An 11183-nucleotide genomic window follows, 5' to 3' on the forward strand; every position below is an offset into this window, starting at 1 on the left:
TTTCTTTTTTACTTTGTGAAATTTTTTAATTATTATTATTATTTATTTTTTTTATTGTTAAATGTTGTCAACACTGTTTCTTGTAACAAAGATATTTATTTAATAGGATTTCGAAAGAAAGAAAGAAGGAAAAAAAGAGGGGGGGAAGGAAAAAATTTAAATTATTTCGGTTTTTTTTTTTTTTAAATATCATTTTATTGTTTTGTGTTGACCGTTACCGCAACCGTTTTTACTTATTATTTTACGGCAAATTTAAAACTTTTACTCGTTAAATAAAAATTGTCATCACGGTCCCCCTCACTGATAAGAGATAATAATAATAATAATAACAATAATAATAATAATAACAATAATAATAATAATAATAACAATTATGCGTTTTAATTTCTCTGATGCTAAATGTGATTTTATGCACACAAAAAATTCAAAAATTTTCCGTTATTTTTAACTAACACCACGATGATGACGTCGACGACGACGATGACTATGACGATTAGTTTATAAATAATAATGATGATGATGATGATGGTTTCCACTCGTTAAAAAATTAAATAAATATTTAATTTAATTAATGGGTTTAAAAAATTGTCAATAAAGTAAAAACGATGACATCATTTAAGAAAATTTCGCGTAAAATTCTAGAATATAATTTGACGTCATCGTAAACGTATTTTTTTTTATTCATCTTCCAACATTATTATTATTATTATTCACGTTTAAAAAAATTTTTTTTTTTTTACGACGAATTATTAAAATTGTTTTGATGCATTTAATAGCATTAGGAAGAAATAATAATAATATTGTAATCCCGTTTTATTATAAGAAAAAAATTTTTTCATACGCAAGTAACTATAATTGTAGTAGTAGTAGTAGTAGTAATAGTAGTTGTTGTTGTAGTTGTTGTAATGTATGACGTAAATTTTAATTTTTTTTTAAAGTGTAAATGACCCCTAATGTTTTGTTTTTAATGTGGAATGAAAGAATTGTTTAAATAAATGATTGAATGAAATCGATAAATCGATATATCGATCGATTAAAATTAAAAATTTTTTTTTTTGGTTTTAGTTGAGGTTTAACTAATTTAGTTCAAATATTACGGTAATAATTATGTAGTGTTAAATTATAAGGTAGAAAATAAAAAATAGAAAAAATTTCAAAATGACACAGCCAAATGATTTTTTTTTTTTTTATTTGAATTTATTAAACAAGACAATAAAAATTTTTTCACCGGAACATTTAAAAACTAAAAAAAAAAAACCGTAATAATTAATTTAATTCATTTAAAATCCCATAAAACAATTTTTTTTTCTAACGTTTTATTTGTTTACTTTTTTATTATTATTTAAATTTCATAGAGTAAAAAAAAAAAGCAGAAAAGCAGAAAAATTTGTTTTTTAATGGTGACGTCATTTTTCTACCATTTTTTTTCTTTTCCACTCTCTGCCTTTCTTCCCTTTTTTTTTCTTTTTAAATATAATTATTATTATCGGTTTTTCTGTTTGTTTGTTGTTTAAATAAAATTTTATTTTCACGGTTAATACAAAAAAAAAAAAAAATTTACGGAGAAAAAAAAAACAATAAAATTAATTTAAAGAAAAAGGAGAAAAAGAAGAAAAAATTTATTTTTTATGCATAAAAATTTACTCAAGCAATAATTGGATTAAATATTTCTTTTTTTTTTTTTATTTACTGACCTGTTCTTATAATAATAATAATAATAATAATAATAATAATAATAATAATAATAATAATAATAATAATAATAATAATAATGATAATGATAATGATAATGATAATAATGACAATCGTTGAGCATTTGAAAAAAAGTTTTTTTACTTTTTGTTTGTCTTGAGCGAATATTTAAGCATATATTAAATAATTACACGGTTCGATAAAAGTTTAAATAATAATATTTAGAGAGTATATAATGAGAGAGAGAGAGAGAGAGAATGAGTGCGAGAAAGAGAGAGATGGAAAAAAAGAAAATAAAATCAATCAATCGATTGATAAATTTTTAAATAATTAAAATCCGCAATAATAATAATGAAATGGTTTTAAAAAAAAAAATTTTCCTTTGAGGTTCGATGAATTTTTTTTTTTTTTTATATAAAAAATTTATTATAGATTATATTAGTAAATAGTTAATAAGAGAGAATAAAGTATTATCATTATCATTTGTTGTTTGTTTTTATAGAAATCCGCGTTAATATTAATGATGATGAAAATATATATCATCATTGACCCGAATTTTTAATTTTTCCACTTAAGTTTTATTCTCGCATCGATTATCATTATTTATTTATTTATTTATTTATTTGTTAATGTTAAAAACTCATAGAGGAGAGAATACTTTTCTATTGTTTATACACGACTGCTTTTTAAAAATAAATATAAAATAGGCTTTGATCGGTAGCAAAAAATAGAAAACCTTAAACGAAACTTGATAAAATATTATTTGAAAAGAAGAATAGGAAAAGGGCAGGGAGGAGGGGAGGGATTAAAAATAAATGGTTGGATCGATTGTCAAAATTAAAAAAACCTACCGCAAAAAATATTAATTATAGCAAATCAATTTAATAATGGAATTTGCGATTTGAAAACGTTAACAAAAAAAAAAGAAACTTGATTTTTCATTTTTTAATTTTTTTTAGACTTTTATCAAAAAGCTTTTGACGGTTGTTGGAAAAATTTCGTTTCATCTCGATTTAAAATATTAACATCATGTCAGATAAAAACATCATCATTATCATCATCATCATCATCGTCATCATCATCATCATCATAACATTAACACGAATTTTTTTTTTTTTTGGAGAGAGGGGAGGGAAAAGGAAGACAAATTTTCGTAGTTTTTGAGCTCGAATGATTTTTATTTAAATTTAAATACCCTAAGGAAGCAGCTCGTTAACGCCCCCCCTTTCTCTTTTCTCTCTCTTGCCCTTCCCCTTTTCCCCCCTTCGACCTCCACTTGCCCCTCCCCGGTTAAATCAAAAAAATTTTTTTATCATCAACCACTACTACGATTTATTTATTTATATTTTCAATCCATAATTTTTTTTTTTTTGGAGGAGAAAGTATATCATCTAACAAACAACAAACAACAACAACAACAACAAAACTTTTAAGGTTACAATAAAATGGCGGATTGAATTTTTCTCATTTTTATATAAATTTATATTTCAAAAAAAATTAAAATATAAATATAAGAAATGAAAAATAAATTATTATTATTTATATTTATAAAAATCTTTTGCTAATTAACGATATAATTAAATTTTATTCATCGCGTACATCAACAATTATTAATGATGTAGGAAAAACGCGCGTTTTTTTCCCCCCAAGTACTTCCCCACTTTTGACAAGTTAAAAATTTTTTGAAGGAAAAAAATGTTTTTTTTTTTTTTCATCTTTCGTCATCGAGTGAAATTTATTAATATTAACAAAAAAAAAAAATTTAATTTAGTTCACATTGATTTTGTAAAAAAAAAAAAAAAAAACAAAATGGCTACACTTTCGCCGTTCGAATAGAAAAAAAACAAAAGTCGAAAATTTTTATTATTGATTTGAAAGTGTAAACAATGAAACTAAAAACTTCGACACAAATTTAAAATCGATAAGAAATTTTTTCTTTTTTTTTTTTTTTTTAATTTTAAAGGGAAATCCTGATGATAATAATAATAATAATTAAACAACTATTCGATACCTTAAAATTACACGTGATAATAATAATAATAATAATAATGATGACGCGCGGATTCCATTTTTTTTTTTTTTGGGGGGAATTTTCATTTTTTTAAATCGATCGATCGATCGATTGTGTTAAAATTATCGATTATCGAAAAATTTTTTTTTTTTTTAAATTAAAATTTTAATTGTTTTTATTATTATTATTATTATTATTATTATTATTATTATTATTATTATTATTATTATTATTATTATTATTATTATTATTATTAAATTTTTTTTTCGCGGTCAAATAACGTCGACACTGATGATGATGATGATGATAAAACGAAATCGAAATTTTTTTATTTTTATTTTTATTTATTTAATTTTTTTTTTTTTCTCATCGGATTTTTAAATCGTAGCAAAAAAAAAAAACAAAGAGATTAAACTTTGCTATAATTCACTGTCACTTTCTTTTATTATTATTATTTTTTTTCTCGAAATTAATCGTTTCGTTTCGTTTTTTTTTTTGGATGGTGAGTTTTTTAAAATTTGGAATGAATGACGTCGCAAATTTTTTATTTTTGTTTGTATGACGTGACGTCACGTTTCTACAAATGTTTTCATTTTACGATTTTGCTGTTGTACTGCTACTGCTGGTGCTACTGCACCACCCACCACCACCACCATCGAGTCATCCATATTTTATATTAACATAAACGATTTTTTTCTATCTCTTTCTATTTTTTTTGAATATTCGACGTTTTTTAAGTATGAAAACTGAATTTCTTAAGGCAAAACGAACGTCGTAAAATTTTTTTTTCCTTTTTTTTTTTGTTAATAATAATAATAATACTAATAATGATAATAATAATGTTGCGATCGTTTTTCACGTTTTTATTTAAACAGTCTAGAAGAATTTTTGACTAATTGTGTTCGGTTCGGTTAACGGATTTATTTTATGTTTCTATTTTTATTTTATAAGTAATTATTTTAGAAAAAAAAGAAAATGTCGAACTTAAATAAAGTAATAATAATAATAATAATAATAATGAAAAATTACGAGGAGTAGAAAAAAATTTAAAACAAAAAAAAAGAAAAAATTAGGTATATGTGTGTGTGTGTGTGCGATGGAAAATTTTTTAAAATAAAAATAATAATTTTTAATATTATTACTCTAGTAGAAAAAATAGAAATGATAATAATAATAATAATAAAATTAAATACATTTCAAAAACAATCGCCCGAGGATAAAAAGTTATTATTATTATTATTATATTATTACTATTTGTAACTAAAACGACATTTTATATGCTTTATTTTTTTTTTAAATCCTTTCGAGATATTAAATAGAATTTATTTAAAAAAAAAAAAGAAATGAATGCACGACCTTTCATTATTATTATTATTATTATTATTATTATTATTACTTTTTTTTTTTGTTTTTCGCACGCGAAAATTTTTGCGGTTCGATGGCTTAACATCCGTGTTTGTTTTGTTTGTTTTTTTTTTTTTTTTTTGAATGAAATCCGCGTGTGGCCATTTTTTTTTTTTTTTTTGATATTCTTCTGCTGGCGCTTCGGGTTTTTAAATCGCATGACGTCACGCGCGCTCTTGCGGAAATTTCGATAATTTTCCTTTCTGCTGCCCCGTCTTTTTTTTTGTGAATCTTTTCTCCATCGTGTCAAATTTTATTAACTCGTAACGAAAAAAAAAAACGAGAATCACGTCGGGGAAATTATTATTATTATTATTATTTCATTTAATTTTCATTTGCACGATATAATTTTCTTTCTTTTTTTTTTTTTTTTTAAAAAAAAAAAAACGAAAGAAAAATTAAAAAATCCCTTAACTTATGCGTTAAAAATATTATTATTAATCTTATTAACTTTGCATAAAATTTTATTTTAACCGTTGGTTGACTTCGTAAATAATAATAATAATAATAATCGAAATAACTTATTATTATTAATATGAATTGTTGTAACGTGGTAGGAGGAAGTGGTCGTCGTAAAAACCGTACATACTTTTGGACGAAAAAAAAAAAAAAAAGAAACCAATAACGAGATTTATTAAAAATTTTTTTCCCTTTTTCCTAATAATAAGTAATTAATTTTTTATGAAAAAAAAAAAATATATAATCTAATTTATGATTGAAAAAAAAAAAAAAATTAAAGAGAAAGCAGCGCGTTCGAACTCGAGTCAAATCAATCAATTGCAAAAAAACAAAATCAATTTAATAAAATTTAATTTTTTTTTTTTCAAAAAGGAAAAAAAAAAAATGTTTCGTTTGTTTTTAAAACAAACAACAACAATCTGGTTAACCGATAATAATAATAATAATAATAATAATAATAATAATAATAATAATAATAAAACGTCGAGATGAAAAATTGCAAATGTGTGACCGATTTTTTTTTGCCACCAGTAATGACAAAGATTTCGATCGAAAGTGGAAAGAAATAATATTTTTGGTAGAAGGGAGGGAGGGGGACGGAAGAGAGGGAGGGAGGATGGTAAAAAGGGGAGATCTACCTAAAAAAAAAAAAAAATGGAAAATGAATGACCTTAAGTCACATGCACACACACATGCACACACACACACTCGCACATATTAAATCGGATACTCTAACAGTTAGTGACCGAAAGAGAGAGAGAGAGAGAGAGAAAGAAAAACAACAACAACAACAACCAAAACACTTTCTTTGGGTGGGAGTAAAAAACATTCAGGTATGAGTAAGGCATGGAACACATTAAGACGATCAGTGATAGTGTAGACGTGATCAAATAATTTTCATTTTTTTTATTTATTTATTTATTAATTTTATTTTTGTCGATAAATTTTTTTTTTCTGTGACTTTAGCAGACGACGAGTTAAAAAAAAAAAAAAGAAAATTTCGTGAAAATTTTTTTTTTAAACCAAAAATAAAATTTTATTTATTTATTTATTTTTTATTTATTTTAAAATAATTTATTTAAAAAAAAAAAAGGTAAGAAATTTTTATTATTATTATTTATTTATTTATTTATTCATTGAGAAAAAATTTTTTTATGAAAGCTCACGTTGATGATGATAGTGATAATAATAACGCGTGATTCGTGATAACGAATATAAAAAAAAAAAAATCATTTTATCAATGTCAATATTTATTTTCACTTAAAAATTTATTAAAACGTTCTCTCTCACGTAAAATTTATATGTTTTATTTTATTAAGATGAATGATGTAAATAATAAATAAATCATTTTCTTAATTACTACGTCACAATTACAACGTAATTAATAAGACGTCATTTTAAATGGATAAGTCACGTGCGAAACGCGGGTGTGCACGCGAGCTCTCGAAAAAAAAAATAAGAAAAGATACAAAAAAAATATTTTTTAAAATAATTATTATTAATCTCCTAATCCCCCTAATCCCCTAATCCTCCTAATCCAAATCCCAAATCAATGACATCAAATTTTCTTTTCCTTTTTCTATTTTTCTATTTTCTTTTTTTCTATTTGATACGCGCGTAATTTAAAATTATTTTTAAAAAAGAAATAAAGATGTAAAATTTTCTCCTCGCTTCATCGTTTATTATTATTATTATTATTATTATTACCCATAAGTTAATTACATTTTTTAAAAAAAAATCTCGCATAAATAATAATTTAAAAAAAAAAAAAAACATTCATTTTATTATTTTTAAATAAGTTATTAAGTTTTTTTTTAATAAAAAAAAACGTAGCGTCGTAACGGACATACACACATTGAATTTTTCACCATTATTATTATTATTATTATTATTATTATTATTACAAATGTTAATTTATTTAAATAATTTCATCGAATTATTATTTTTTGTATTTAAAAAAAAAAATTTTTTTTTTAATTAGTAAAATCCGATTATTTATACAATTAATAGGTTTTTCTCCATTTTTTTTTTTCACATACCTACCTACCGACACAACCGAGAAAAAAGAAAAAAAATTATATTATTTATTGTATTGCTTTTAAAATTACAATTTATACATTTATTATTATTATTATTATTATTATTATTATTATTATTATTAGTATTAGTATTATTATTATTTTCTTTTCAAGTTTGAAATTAAAAAAAAAAGAAAAATTTCATGCGATATAAAATGTATAATTGTAATAATTAATATTATTATTATTATCATTATTTAAATTTTTAATTTTTTTTTTTATCGGGTACGATTGCAACCGTAAAAAATTATTATTTAGTAAAAAAATAAAAAAAATTTTTTTGCAATAATTAAAAATACGTGTAAATAATTTTTTTCTACTGACACGAAAAAAATAAAATAAAAAATTTATATACTTACATGTATATAAATATATTTTTTTTCTTTAAAGTTATTTATTTACATTATTTATTAATTATTATTATTTTATACGCGGATGTTTTTCGAAATTATCATTATTATTATTATTATAATTATTAATAATAAACGCGAAAGAAAAAAAAGAAAATTCGAAAAAAAGGAAAAAAAGTTTTCATTACAAAAGTTGGATAAAGTTAAAAACATTGTTTTGTTTTTTTTTGTTCACGTCATAGAGTAAATAAATTTTTTTTTTTTTGTCGTGAGAGAGAGAGAGAAAGAGAGAGAACGCGTGTTTATAAACTTTATTAAAAGGCTGTGTGTCATTATTTTTTTTCTCACATTAAATGACAGAATTGATTTAATTTTTATGTTATTTTGATTATTAATAATAATAATAATAATTGGACACTTTTTTTTCAAATGATTTTATCGTTTAATAATAATAATAATGATGATGATGATGATGATGATGATGATGATGATGATAACGAAAGAATAAAAAATATTCTGATTTTTCTCTTTAAAGGTGAATTATTAAGTAATGACGTCATAATACATTTATTTTATCATCCGGTTGTCGTCGACTCCCATAAAAAAAATTTAAATTATAAATAAATTGTAATAATAATAATAATAATAATTGTAGTCTCGTGATTTATTATTATTATCATCATTCGTAAAAAAGCAATGCAGGCTTTAATAACACTTTCGAGAACGATAAGAGAGAGAGAGAGAGAAAAAAGGTCAGTCGTAAACCCTCGAAACTAATTTCCTTTTTTTTTTTTTTTTTTTTTTTTTCTACTTCCTTTGTATTTTGCGTTTCCTTTTATTTCTCTCCATAATTCCTTCCATAATTATTTTCTGTGACTTTCTTCTCTCCAGTATACTCTCACCCACCTTTAACGTGGTCGCCCTTTTAATATCGGGTCGTACACACGAATAATACTTTCACATTTTTTTTTTTCATTCATTTTTCCAATGACTTCAAAAAAAAAAAAATGAACAACCGAGACAAAGAGTGTTTGTTGTTGTTGTTTGTTATATTGTTGAGATTTTAGCAATGGTGTGCTCTTATTAACCCAAATTCTTTTATCACTCATCCGTTACTAACTTTTTATTAAAAAAAAAAAAAATTATTTTCCTTTATTATTATTATTATTATTATTATTTTTAAAACCACAAAAGATTTTCTTAAATTTCCCCCCTCCCCCTTCTTTTAATTCCGTTGATTTTATCATTATTATTATTTTTTCACAAAGAATTTTCCGGGATTTTCTTTTTTTTTTTTTTTAATGAAAATTTGTAACAATACGAAACAAAGGAAAATAATTTCGAGAGACGACAACCCCCCCCCCCCGCTACCCCCCCCTCTTTTGAGATTTTAACAACGTATAACATTCCAACAGAGTTCATTATCATTTGAATCACGTGACATTTTTGTTTTGTTTTTACGTAATTTACGAACGTTTGAATGCGTTGCATAAACTTTCGATGCATTTAAATTCTTTACGGAAAGTGAGAAAAATATTTAAGATATATAATATTTTCGTTACGTACCTGAATAATAATAAATTTATTATTATTATTATTATTATTTGTTTAAGGTCAAACGTGTAATAATAATGATAATAATAATAAAACGGGAAACATTTTTTTTATCTTTGCGGTTATCATTTAAATTGAAATCATTTCGGTGAACGGATTCCGGAAGTGAAATATTCGTTAGAAAAAAAAATTTATTTATTTATTATTATTATTATTATTATTTGGACGTTATTTATTATTATTATTATTTATTTTTTTCTCACGCGGGTAAAAAATAAATAAATGATATTTTATTGATTTATTTATATCGTAAAATTAATCAATCCGGTTTTTTTTTTATTGTTATTGATGACGACGACGACGTTTGAAAAAGGCGGTGGAAAAAAAAATGGCGGCGCCGGAAAATCAATCAACGAGCATTTAATAAATAATAATTTTTTTTTTTTTTTTTGTAGACGGAGGGGCCGTCAAATCGTATCGGGGTAGTCATAATTTTCGATAGGTTGTTATTAACGTCCGAACGAGTGTTAACGACCCGAAGTAATAATAATAATAATTTATTAACAAAGAAATATTTACAAGGAGAAGGAGGAGAAAGAGGAGGAGGAGGAAGAGGAGGGGGAGGGTTAGAAAATGAAATGAAAAAGTTGTTGTCGTAGGCGGTGGCAGAAAAAAGGCAAAATATTAACAAAAAAAATAAAATAAAAATAAACGAACGGGATGTTTTTTTTTTTTTGCGTGCTTGCATGTCGTCTGATTGCAATAATAATAATAATAATAATACAGGTCGGTGAAAGAGAGGAAAAAAAAACGTTGCTCGTCATTCGTAAAAAAAAAAAAAAAAACGAAAATGAAATAATTGAAATGAAAAGTAAATATTTACTTTCCCGAATTAAAACTGTAATTAATGTCGTCAAATTTTTTTTTTTTTTAATTTTAATTTCAATTTTTTTTTTTGTTTAAACTATTAAAAAAAAAGAAAAAAAGGGAAAATTTGCGGACTTTAAATCAATTGGTTAACGATTTATGAATAAATAAAAAAAATTTTTTTTTGTCAAATGTGATTTTACACTCTGTGAATTTTTCGAATTTAAAACGCCAACCAACGTTTTTTTCCTTTCTTTCTTTTTAACCTTAAATTCAATTTTTTTAACGTTTTCGTGGGTTTTACAAAAAAACCTTTTTTGCAAAAGAATGATTTTTCTTTTATAATAAATTTTATTTTATTATTATTATTATTATTATTTCAACAAAAAAAATAATAAAATTTATTAAAATGGAAAAAAAAAATTAAAAAAATTTTTTTTTTCGAGAGGCGAACAGCGTCAGCTTCAAGTGCAGGGAAAAATTTCCCTGCTTCCCTTTTCAAATTATTGTCAGAGATTTTAGTAGTTCTTAGGAAGAAAACGCGATAATGAATAACTTTTTACTCTATGACGTGGAAAAAAAATTTCTTTTTTCAATTTCTTTCTCTCTTCGAGAAAGAAAATTTTATATTCTTTTTTATAATCGAATTAATTTATTTTGCGGAGTCTCTAAAACCACGATGGGAAATAAATATAATAAAAAAATGAATGAAATTTTTTTGTAACAGTGGCACCAGTAAAATGTGGCGGCATTTGTTTACTTTTTTTT

The sequence above is a fragment of the Pediculus humanus genome, genomic scaffold (genome assembly GCF_000006295.1).
Source record: "Pediculus humanus corporis 1103172107434 genomic scaffold, whole genome shotgun sequence".
In the NCBI taxonomy this organism is placed as follows: domain Eukaryota; kingdom Metazoa; phylum Arthropoda; class Insecta; order Psocodea; family Pediculidae; genus Pediculus; species Pediculus humanus.